A 12,735-nucleotide genomic window follows, 5' to 3' on the forward strand; every position below is an offset into this window, starting at 1 on the left:
TCTTCCATCTTATGAAACTTATTATATCCTTTCATCCAGACTTCACTGATAGTATCCTTAACTTAAAATAGTCTATGATATGGAAAGCAAAAAGCCCATTCCACCATTCTTTTAATTTACTTCCTGAATGAGCTAGAAAAATGATTTTTTTTTTTTTTGGCGGGGGCTGGGCTTGGTGGCTCACGCCTGTAATCCCAGCACTTTGCGAGGCTGAGGTGGGCGGATCACGAGGTCAGGAGATTGAGACCATCCTGGCTAACACGGTGAAACCCTGTCTCCACTAAAAATACAAAAAAAATTGCCAGGCGTGGTGGCGGGAGCCTGTAGTCCCAGCTACTCGGGAGGCTGAGACAGGAGAATGGCGTGAACTCAGGAGGCAAAGCTTGCAGTGAGCTGAGATCGTGGCACTATATTCCAGCCTGGGCGACAAAGCGAGATTCCATCTCAAAAAAAAAAAAAAAAAGGAAAGAAAAGAAAAGAAAAATGATTTTTAAATATCTCCTAAGAATCATCTTCACTGATCTTTAGAAAATACTATTTTATTATGTACATTTATAATTGCCTTGATGTTACCATTAGAACATTGATCTTCAGAGTTTGATTTTACATAAATCTTTGGTTGGAAAGACCCAAGGAAGTCATCCAGTCCAACCAACCACTCAAGAATTCCATCTTTCCTATCCACAAACAACTCTAATCACATAGAATCTTTTTTCTTTGCAAGGATGCCTGTCTCATTTGTAGACAGTTTTAATTATCTGAAAATGTTTTGACGATTGAACTGAATTTTGCCTCTGTCACTAACTACACTGGCACTAGTCATCTCCTTCAAAAGAAAGTAGCATCCATTTAACCATGCTCTTGCTCTGGGTACTAGATACATGAGCATGTTCTCTTTATAACACATGTATTGAGCTATAAATATATTATGTGTACACTTTTATCTGTGTGTGATACTTCAATAAAATGTTAACAAAAGATAATAACCAGATCTTGATTACAGTTTTATCAGTAGAGAGTAAACTGTTATTTTGAAAGGGGTAATTCTGAAGAAAACTCTTTGAAAAAAGCAATAAACATATACAGCTTCAGCAGTAGATTATCTGTGACACTTATGAAATGTTTCATTCAGACCCTCTTCCTTATTGGGGTCAGACTACCATGAGAGGAGTGAAAAACAGGTCTGAAATTTATATAGCTGCATCTTAGAGGCATCAAAAGTAGGTCTAGTTCCCTTTTGTTGGAAAGGGTTCATAGAGTTTTGGATATGAGAATCCTTTACATAATGAATTCATTAAGAACCATTATAATTGAGAGAAAGAGGAGGTAAGAGCAAACAAGGAAGAGAAAAGAGAGGAAAAAATGGAGAAAGATTAATCTGTAGCTGTAAGATATCAATATAGCCACCTGGGAAAATGTAATAGTAATCCCATCTTGATCTAAACTCTAAATTCAATCTGAAGAAATATTAGATTGTGGAGAGCAGGACATTTTGTTTGATCGAATTTGAAAAATCTTACGCTATTGGCTGACATCTATATCATTGTTTGATACTTGAAGAATTGATGGTTTCGCATGTGCCAAAAATGGCTTGCCCATACATAACTTTATTCTATCCACCATTCCTCTTTTTTAAAACACTATGGGAGATGTCAGGAAGTAAAAATGGAAAAAACAACCAGAAAACTTACATGTCAACAAAACCTTGTGGCTCTGTCTTAAGACACTAACTCAGCAAGCGCAGCTCTACGGAAACATCTAACTGACAAAATTACTTTTGCCATAAGCCAATTAACTAAGAACATACGCTTGACTCAAAGATAGTGCCGGGAGGATACAGCAGTCTAGAGCTAGGCCAAATTTGCCTTAAGCTAGGAAGTGCTTCATTGCACAAATGATCCTAATCACATTTCCAGTAATGACCCCTATAGGTTTGTCATGATCCATTAAAAAAAGAGTTCATAAAAAAAGGTTTCATTTTTAACAAAAGCCTTTCTCATAAAAATGTAAGCTCATATAATATCTTTGAATTTTTGAAAAAATAAATCTTTAGATTCTTGATAGGAAGAAAATGGAACTGAGACACTTAAAGATAAGGTGTTAGATATTCTTGAAAATGGAAGATCAATCTGAAATAAGGAGAACACATTTTTCAAATTATGATATGTCAAGTGGCATGGAAAACTTAATTTATCAAAATATGGCATACACTATAATTAGAGCAAGAATTCTGAGGCTCATCTAGTTACTTCCGGATTAGGAGAATGAAAGAATCTTCAAAAGGTTTATTAAAGTTTTCAGCTGCTAAGGGCAAAACTTTACCTGACATGTGGGTTGATGATCAATGCTTACAACTGAGAGTCCTGAGATTTCTCTCAAGCTTCAACTGATTGATTTCAGCATTTTGATATTCATGAAATATTGGTTGGGCCTCCTGTTATGGGCTAGGCACTGTGCTAGGTCCTGGAGCTATAGTAGTCAAGATGTTCAAAGTCTATTTCATGGTGGACAATTCTAGTAAGGACTGAGAGAGGGGAGATTAAAAATTAATGGAAGTGTGTGTGTCTGTGTGTGTGCGTAAGATCACACAGTGATAAGTAATATGAAGAAATTAATAAGGGTAAGGAAATAGAGCATGTGTTTGTATGTGTTGGGGTGCAGAGAGAGGTGGCATTTTTGTGGGAGGTTTAGATAGACTTCTCTGGAAAAGTGGTCTTTGAATAAAGATTTAAAAGAGGGAATCGCCATGCAAAAATCTGTAGTCTTTTAGGTAAAGGGAAAAATAAATGTAAAACCCCTAAGGCAGAAATGAGTTTGGCCTAACCAAGTAACTTTAAGACCCCCAGCCTAGCTACAGTGAAGAGAGTGAGGACTCAGGAGGTGATTTTGGAGAGGATAACCAAGGACAGATCACACAAGGGCTTCCAAGAATATGTTAAGGAGTACAAGTTTTATTGAGAACATGTGAGCCACTGGACTGTTTGAATGGAAGACTCACATGATCTGATGCATATTATGTTACTACCAAAGCTGTGTGGAGAACTGATTTAGAAAGTCAAGAATGGAAGCACACCAAAACATTAGGCTATTGCAGTAGTTGAGGTGAGACATGACAGTGGCTTGGTCTAGAGTAGAAATGGTAGAGGTGGGAAGTATGATCGTGCTTGAAACACAGCTTAAAGGAGAAGCCAACAAAATGTGTGGAGGAATCAGATGTGGGATATTAAAGAAAGAGAGAAATCAAATACAGCTTTGAATTTATGGCCTGACCAACTGGGTGAATATGCTGTTACCACTTACTGAGATGGGGAAGAAGTGTTTTTGTCGTTTTGTGAATTTTTGTTTTGTTTTGTGATTATTTTGTTTGTTTGCTTTAGCTTAATTTTTTTCTTTTGGGTTTCATGAAGATAAAAAAATAAAAAGTTTTGCCTGGGTTATGTTATGTTTGAAAATCATTTTAGCTATCTAAATACAAAAGTTAAGGGAAGTTCAAGAGAGGAGCTAGGGATGGAGACAAAAATTTAGATGTTGTAAACATCTATCTAAAATTTAAAGTCAAGAGATTACATGAGATTTTCCAAGGGGTGAAAAAATATGTTTAAGGACTGAATCCTAGGGGACTCCAGCATTTAGAGTCTAGAAAATAGAGGATATGCTAGCAATAGAATGATAGTGAACAAGAAGAAAAGGGGGCAGATGTTAAATAAAGAAATTATATCCAGCAGGTCAGAGAGAACAACTGTAAACTAGAGGCCAGTTAAGATAAGGACTTAAAATTAAGTTTTAGATTAGCAAATGGAAATTGTTGACAGGGAAGTTTTCACTGAAGTAGCAAAAACTGCCTTAATGGGGAGGTTACTGGGAAGTGAAGAAGTAGAGAGTAAGTATACACATCTCTTTAGAGGAGGGTGGAATACAGAAGAGGATATCTGAGGAGGTGTATGCATTCTAAGGAGCATTTTTTTTCCAGATGATAGATAGGCAAGCCAATTAGAATGATTTAGAATAGAGTGGAAAATCAATGATGCAAGATGTATAAAGAATAATTGCTAAAGATCCTGAATCACAGAGAATGAACAGGGTGCCATGCATAAGTAAACTTCAGGTGGGAATGTTGTAATGGAAAAGTAGTCCAAACATAGGCAGGAATTGGGAGGCGGCAAGTAAATGAGTGACAGATAGATAGGTAGGTGTTGGGAGAGTCCATATACCATGGGCACTGAGGATCACTGCAATTCTTGTTGGTTGTACCAAGAATGCAAGATCCTTACCATTCTACCCAGGCCATCTCTCAGGATTGGTTTTTGCAGCAAGCAACTTTGAAACATGAGGTTCAAAGTTGGGACAAAAAACAGATTGGCTTACTGCCTGCTATGAAAACAGATAATTTATCAAGCTATTGTTCCTCAGCTGTGATGCAAATCCACTGCAGGTACACCATCCATCTAGCAAATCACCCCTGTAAGACTTGAATGCAAAAGAAACCTACATAAACATGATACTCATGCAGTCTGCTGTGCTGTGAGTAATATAGTCCTTTGTCTTTGACCCAAGAGTTTTGTGTCTTCTGCCAGCATCCATGAAACAGTAACAGGCTAACTCACTCCTTTATAAACAGGGTAAAATTAAATCTCAGACCCAACAGTTATGGCAACAAAGATGAGATCCTGAAAGAGACATGTCTTTCTGGAAGAAAAATGTTAAGAGCCTTTGGGATGGGTTCAGATGTAGAAGATGAGTTCCCTGGACTCCCACTGAAATGGTAGGTGAAAGAGGGAAGCAAAAGACCCCCAAGGTCCTGCCCATCAATCAGATTGGGATTAAAACAAGCAGCCTTATATGGTGCCTTGGTTGTTTCTAGCTCTCCTCTAGGTGGGAGGAGAAAAAACATTATTATGACAATAGGGCAGCAAGCCCTGTGGCTCCAGCCAGAAGGCAACGTATCTGTGACTGCTGAGTCAAGGAGTACTGAAAGATGAAATAAATGGAGTCAACAATGACATCATTTCAATTCAATATAGAACTTTAGTTAGAAAAAAAACATGATGATTTTATTTGATGATGATGAGTTTATTTGATTGAGCCACAAGCAAGAGAAATTGAATTGAAAGTGAAATTGAATGTAAAACCTTGTTTACTGGTGTCGAGCTGCTCTCTCCCTCTATGACCCCTGATTCCTCCCCCTCCCTATTCCACAACATCAACTTCTTTAAGAAGAAATAACATTGTTATATGAGATCTCAAGTTACTAGCTTACTCAGGTGTAGCGCTGTTCTTGCTTGGTGACTACCCTTTGACAGGGCAGAGCACAATGGCATGCGGGGGGGGGCAAGAAAAAAGGGGTCCAATGGGCCCTGACACTCATCAGATATCAGGATATACATGGATAGGAAGCAGCTCTGGCACTTGGTCACCAGCCCCTGAGAAAGGACCAAGCCTTTTCCCACGTCCACTCCCATAGGCTAATCTCCCCATCATCCTCCATTCCTTGCACTCCCAACTGGGGGATAGTATGGTTTTCTGGTGGCTGTTGCTATAACCCCTAATGAGAACAACTAGAATCAGATGGATTACCCAGCATCTATCTAGATGGCTTCCATCATTATCTGGATCCATCCTCTTACCAAAAAACATATCCACTACCACGAACTACAACAAAGGACTATATGTTTCTAATCTAGAAACTGCATACCAAAGAAGACTCCTGCCAAAAATTGGCCTGATTGTTTTGCACTAAAGGAGGACACATTACAAGGAGCATTTTCCCTGCTCACTTCTAGAAAATTGCCTGTGTCAGATCTCTGACCCTCTCTTGGGACTACCATTGGTGCCTTGCTAATATTGACATATTTTTAGATTATTTTGCTGCTATTTCAGTTTGATAATCTGATTCTTATTTTCAGCTTTCAAGACCATCTACAATCTGACAGTGGTGTATTTTTGTCATAAAGGCCACCTAGCAATGGGCCAGTAGTAAACATATTCAATGGACATTCCACACTCTTATCATTCTCTGATAAGGCTGCTGGCATCATTGAGATATGGAATAGACTTTTTGGAAACCAATCCTGAAGATTTCTGACTCTCCCTCCTTTCTGTATCTACCTTCTTTGCCTCTTTCTGGCCCACAGATTTTATTAAAACAGTTTATTAAGGCTGTTTGAGCATTAAATATGGCCATGGGCAGGAAAGATTTGTCTCCTGTTGGCCAACTCCTGGGTAATGATCAAGATGGATGGGTAGAAAAATTATGTAAACTTATTTTGAAAATTCATGATTATGCCTTGACCATTTATGAACCTGAAGTGTATTTTCTTCCCCTAGTGACAACCTCATGTCAGCCTGATTTGTACACACTTTGAAGGGCAGCCACATCTAAAGGGGAGACTAAGAGATTCAAACTTAACTTGATGTAGCTACCTGGATTCTTTTATTGAATTAACATGGTCTTAGATCATAAAGACAATGAACACTGGTTGAATATACTACTCACCAACTAGTATATTTACTTATAGTAACCTAACTGGACTAAGTGGGAAATATAATGAATCTCAGTAAATATTTTTTAAAGTGACCTATTCCTATTCATGTCTGACCTCTCTGGACAAAAGGTATTGGTATGAGCAGATGATTGGAGAAGAGGTAAAGTTATAGCTACTGGGTTGGGACACCCTAGTTTCATGGCCATGGAGGGAGAATAACAATTCTAGCACCCCAGCACAGATCACTTTAAACCCCAGGCAGTTCAGGGGAGAGAGGCACTTAGGCTTCTTATTCCTTAGATTCAGCAATGCAGGCTGGCAAAACAATTGTATGGTCTAGCTGAATCTAGGAGCAGCTGCAGTTGACAATCTAAGCTCACTACAGGATTTGTCATCCCTGTTCAAGTGTTATAAAAACACCAAAAGTCTTGCAAACTTGGCTGGTCCTAAACTACTTCACCATAGCTGACACCACTAATGGAAGCTCCTGAACTGCCTCCTCCTCAGTCTTGTATGCGTACAAAGAGATAGGTCCCACAACTTTGTTTCAGTTTTTTTGTTTATTAGTTTTTTTTTTTTTTTAAAGAGACAGAGTCTCACTATATTGCCTAACCTGGTCTCAAACCTCCTGCCTTGGCCTCCCAAAGCACTGAGATTTCAGGTGTGAACCACTGTGCCCAACCTCAATCTTAATAACACATATTCATATGCTTTTCCTAATACTCAGGCAGCTTAAGTGTTGCCATAAATGGCAATGGGAGCTGCAAGCGATGCTTCTGTTGTACTGAATTAACCAAACCAATGTAACAAAGGTATAAATCAATTTTAACCAGAAATTCTGAACTAGAGTCTGTCCCTTTGTGCTATATGTTTGTATGTGGGGGAATGTCTCTCCTTTGGGGGTTAGTGTTGCTCGTTTATTGCCCCTGTCATTATTGGTAATGACATCAAAGATCAGTATGTCAATCTAAGCTCCCTTACGTGGGTCACAATGGATAACTGACTGGCTTTAGACTACTTTCTGGCTATCTAAAGTTAAGATGATGATTGGTGCCCCTGGGACTTATGTACAATTGGCTGAGTCCAGGGCCCTGGGGAGTAGAGTTGAAATGTATACTACAGGTTGATTTCATCTTATTGCTTAGAGTCCTCTTGATAGTCTCCTTAATTAAATGCTGCATGAGGCAAATTGAACAGATTTAATCCCAGTCTCTGTCAGTCACATTAAGCAGGGTGGCTCATGGAGTGGCATATTCATATGAAAATTCGAGTTCAGCCAAGAACAAGTGGGGTCATGGGATGGATTGCTGGAAGAAGCAACTCATCATGGGCCCTGTGTGTCCTGGCAGTTTCTTACTGGGAATCCTAAGAATGCAAGGCCCTGACTGATCTTTACCTGCCCATTTCTTGGGGTTGGTTTTGCAGCAAGCATCTCTGAAGAATGAAGTAATGTCTCCCTCTGGGACAAGGAGCAGGCTTCTTACTGCTTACCGTAAAAGCGATGAATTCCCCAACTTGATGTTCATCAGTTGCGACAAAAATCTGTCTGTGCAGTACTCATCTGGGCCCATGTAGTACCAACCCTGTGGGAGTTGGGTGCAAGGGTAATTCATGTAAACCTGAGGCTCATGCTGCTGGTTGTGCATTTTTTCCTGACACAAAGTTTTATGTCTTTTGCCAGCATTCACAAAACAGGAACAGGATAACGTATGAGCTTGTAAAAAGGATAAAAATCAAACCTTAGAACTGACAACACTTTTGGTGGCAGGAAGATACTATTTTCCTGATGAAATTAGACTTGATGATCAACTTAGGGTAACAATGAGGGAGGAGGTATTGGAAGTTTGAAGAAATAGAAGATTTAAAAAGGCTCATCTTGGGAAGTAGAGCTCTAGAAGGATTGTTATCTAGTGCTAAAGGCCCCATGAGATTTGGCACCATAAATTTAAAGTGACACTCAACAGTTCAGTGTGTGGCTTGTGAGTTTTTCTCCAACCACATTCAAATTGGTTGTAGGTGTGGAGAAGGTAGAGGATTGATTTAACCATAATTGTACCTTTGTCAGGCAAGTACAATGAAGAGAGAAAGAATCAGGTGAGCCGAAGGTATATGCAAGGGAATAATTATAGTGCTGGACCTTGAAACCTTAGCTGAGACAGAAGGTAAGTGAGGCAATGACTGGAAAAAAAGTGGTTAAGACAACAGACTAGGCTCAACGGAAAAAGTTCTAAAGTATATGAACTGGAATAATTGGAGGTTCTGGTCATAAAACAGAATGATTTAAAGTGATGTTTTTAGGAAGGTTATCAGCGATAATAAGGCCTAAGTTATGACCAAAGAAGTGGGCAGAAGTGTGTGTGGCATGGCAGTCACAGTCATTGGAAATAAGGATTTCAAATAACAGAGATAATGGTTTGTATCGGTTGTCTACACGGATGCTGAAATCCTCAAAATGATGACAGGAGTAAGATATTAAGGTAATCAGTGACTGAGGAGAAGGTACCGTGAGGTAGGAAGAATGTTGCAACCAAAAGAGGTAGTGAGCAGTGCAGTTCAAAGACATGTACTTCAACATGAGGTGGGTTTTTGATGTAGGCATTTAATGTTATAAACTTTCCTCTTAACATTGCTTTTGCTGTATCCCAGAGGCTTTGATAGGTTATGTCACCATTATCATTCAGTTCAAGGAATTTTTAAATTTCCTTCTTGATTTCATTGTTGATCCAATGATCATTCAGGAGCAGGTTATTTAATTTCCATGGTTTTGAGAGTTCCTTTTGGAGTTGATTTTGTTTTATTCCACTGTGGTCTGAGAGTGTACTTGATACAATTTCTACTTTTTAAAATTTCTCGAGACTCGTTTTGTGGCCTATCATATGGTCTATCTTGGAGAATGTTCCATGTGCTGATGAATAGAATGTATATTCTGCAGTTGTTGGGTAGAATGTTCTGTAAATATCTGCTAAGTCCATTTGTTTTAGGGTATAGTTTAAGTCCATTGTTTCTTTGTTGATTTTCTGTCAACAAAAGTATAAATACCTTGTGGTTTTTTTTCATTGTGTTATTGTTTTATGGGTCCTGTGAGATTTATGCTTTAAGAATGCTCTATTTTGGTGTATTTTGAAGTTCTGTTTCAAGATTTAGAGCTGCTTTTTAGCAGTTCTTGTAGTCCTGGCTTGGAAGTGGAGAAATCTCTCAGCGTTTGTTTGTCTGAAAAAGATTGTGTCTTTCCTTCATTTATGAGGCTCAGTTTCGCTGGATACAAAATTCTGAATGAGGATGGAAGACTAATTTCCTAGATGAAGCAATGACATGAGGACATTTAGCTTACCTTTGGGACTAGTCAAACATGAGATTTGGAAGAAGAATAAAAGACAACCACCATTCAAGAAGATTGCAGAAGAAATGGTACCCTGAGAATATAGCATGATTTGAGCTTAAGCAAGCAGGTGAAGGAAACATTTAGAAAAAAAGTTGAGGATATTGGTAATTGGGCTTATTAAATCTTCAGCATACAGAGAGAAGTTCAGAATGGGGTGGAAAATTGCATGAAATTAGGGTATGTAGAGAGCATTCTGGGATAAAGACCAGAAATGATAAACTGGGATGCTGGGACTTCAGTGGGTGACTGAGGTAAGCAGACTTGTAAGTCATAGTGGTATTGTTCCTGATGTACTTTAGGGAAAGTTGTAATCAATGCTGATTATAGCTTCTTCAGAAATTAATTGTTTCCTAAGTAATGACTAAGGGGGTAGTTTTTTTGCCAATGGCAGGTATAATAAAACCTCTTTTGAGAAAGGGATATGTAATTCTTCATGAAGAGGTTTGGTTGGTCTCAGGAAGAGGTTTTGGATACTTTTTCTTGCCCTCGCAACTGGGTTGCTTGGGACTGAAGTGAAGCTCTAGGTGAATGTGCATGTCATGGTGGTTGGGGAGGGGATGCAGGAGGAGAGGGGTGTTTCTGAGGGTCTTCTGTGTTAATATCAGAAGACAGACTCTCTCAACAAACTAAGTAGTAGACATTGGGAAAAGAGCTATAATTAATCATTTATTAGGTCAGGTGTAGGTCAATAATATTGTTCTTAATGATTAACATGCTTAATAAAAAACATTTTGGGATCTTGGGTAGTTAGAAAAAAAGCATGGGATGTCAAGATGGGCATCCTCATGAGTAGTAAACACACACTAGACCGCATCATATGAGAGCTCGCAGGATGGTCTACTGTGAGGACAACTCCCAATATCCTCAACCTCCCCAATGAACATTTTCATCAGCTTCTTACTCTAACAAACGTTTGGCTATTCTCAGGAAACATTACTCTCCTGAAAGCTCTTTTAAATGGGTGAGGCCCACATCTCTCTCATCAAAATAGAACGCTGGTATGAAAATCTACCTTTCAGGTCTTCTAAGTTGCCAGGACAGCACCTCAAGACTTTAATGATGGATTTCCTGGCTTTGTTCTTTAGTTTCAGAAATTTTTTCTAATACGTATTGGTCAGCATACTTAAGTTGAAGAGTTGGCACCTGTCTGCTGATTATTCATTTGAGAGCTTTTCCCTTACTTGTGTGATTACAAGTCAACAGAGGAATGCTAACCTGAGACAGCAACCAAGGCCCTTGATGCCATAGTTATCTATCTCTGTCATAGGGTCTACAAACATATCTGCCTCTGTTTTGGTCTGTATGTGGTCTTCCAAATATTAGCCTTTAAATTTTCCTCCTTGCTATAATATCTTTCTAAATAATAGGCAGTAAGCAATCAACAAAAATCATTTTTTAAATTAATGTATGTATAACGTGGTATACCTGTCCTAGTTATTGCAGCTAACATAGTAAAATCAAAAGGAGTACAAGCGTAAATAGTTATACACACTATGAATAGTTTTGTTTATAGAAATTAACATGCATGGTAAAGGCAAAGGTAAATGAATCAGATGAATCTTGAAAAGATGTTTTATGAAGTAAACGAGGATAGAAGCAAAGTTTCATCTTTTAGAGTTACAGTTATTTATGCATATCAAATATCTGTTTGAGAGTCCTAGGATTTATATTCTCAAATATGAAATTGTAAGTAAGAAAAAAAAGTGCATCTCTAGGAACAATGCTCCTGAAATGTGAAGTCAGCAAATGAAAAAATTCTATTGAAAATTTCTCTTCCAGCAGGAGATATTGACTGTACCATTGCCTAATTCCTTCATGACTATATGAAGCTTTGAATGATATATGCTTGGCCCTCTATGGCTATTTTAGTTGGATTTAGGTAAAGTGACAGGATTTGATTTTTAAGGAAAAGTGAACGCTTCATTTTTAGCAACATTGTGCTTGAAGCGGATGAACTTGAGAACGAAAGCCCTGTGTGCAGTCACTTTGCCAGGTGGCTCTCATCGGGGTGTTTATTGTTAAGAAACCCGCTATTTTTGCCCGAGGTTTGAAGCCAGGACTTCATAGGATCCCCTGCTGCACTCAGTTCTTTCCATACAGAGAGCAGATGGGTGAAGTAGAATAAAATCCCAGCCTCAGAGGCAACAATGTAGCGTTCCAGAGACCAGGGAGGGTGTTCCTCTGAGTTGGAGTACATGCTAATTGGAGTTGGTGAGGGAAAGTTAGAAATGAAAATTGGACTTGGATGAGATGGTTTGGAAACTTGTTAAGGGTATTATCATGAGTATAGTTTGATAAATAGAAATGAAATGTTCACGTGAAAGACATATCAATTGTTTCCAATTTCACTTGGCTGGTTAGAACAGGATGGTTCAAGGGTAAGCACACAGGTCATGAGATCCTTGTAAAAGTTTCAGTAGTAACGTTGATTTGTACTTCAAAATGTGAATTTATCAAGCTGTTTGGGTTCTTATAATTTCCACTAACTTCTATCTGGCATAAACAGCACAAAAGTTCCTCTTTATTGATTTATCTAATGGTGCCTTTTTATGGCTCCACTGTGCCAGTTATCATATTGTCTTATACTTTGTGCATCATTTTCCTCTTGTTCTTTCATTTTCCCTTGGGAAGAGACCATGTACTCTCATCATTTTATCCCCAGAACTGAGCCCAGCGCCCCGGACTGGAAAGCTCAAACAGAATACAAAGAAGCAGCCAACATTCCTTCTGGTAGTGGTCAAGGGTGGTCATACAAAATAAAGATAATTTACTGACTTTGGAATGGACTGAATAGTGTTATTCAACTACAGGCCTTCTCCAATTAAAAATTTATTTTGCTTACCATTAAAATTATGTGGATGTGCAGGTTTA

General features: G+C 38.5%; 1 protein-coding gene across 12 annotated transcripts in view; it reads right to left on the reverse strand.

Annotated features, from left to right (window-relative positions):
- The window catches only part of CRB1 (crumbs cell polarity complex component 1), a 281,528-nt gene that overhangs the window by 102,975 nt on the left and 165,818 nt on the right, over positions 1 to 12,735 (reverse strand). The window lies entirely within an intron of this gene.

The sequence above is a fragment of the Pan paniscus genome, chromosome 1 (genome assembly GCF_029289425.2).
Source record: "Pan paniscus chromosome 1, NHGRI_mPanPan1-v2.0_pri, whole genome shotgun sequence".
NCBI classification, from domain to species: Eukaryota; Metazoa; Chordata; class Mammalia; order Primates; family Hominidae; genus Pan; species Pan paniscus.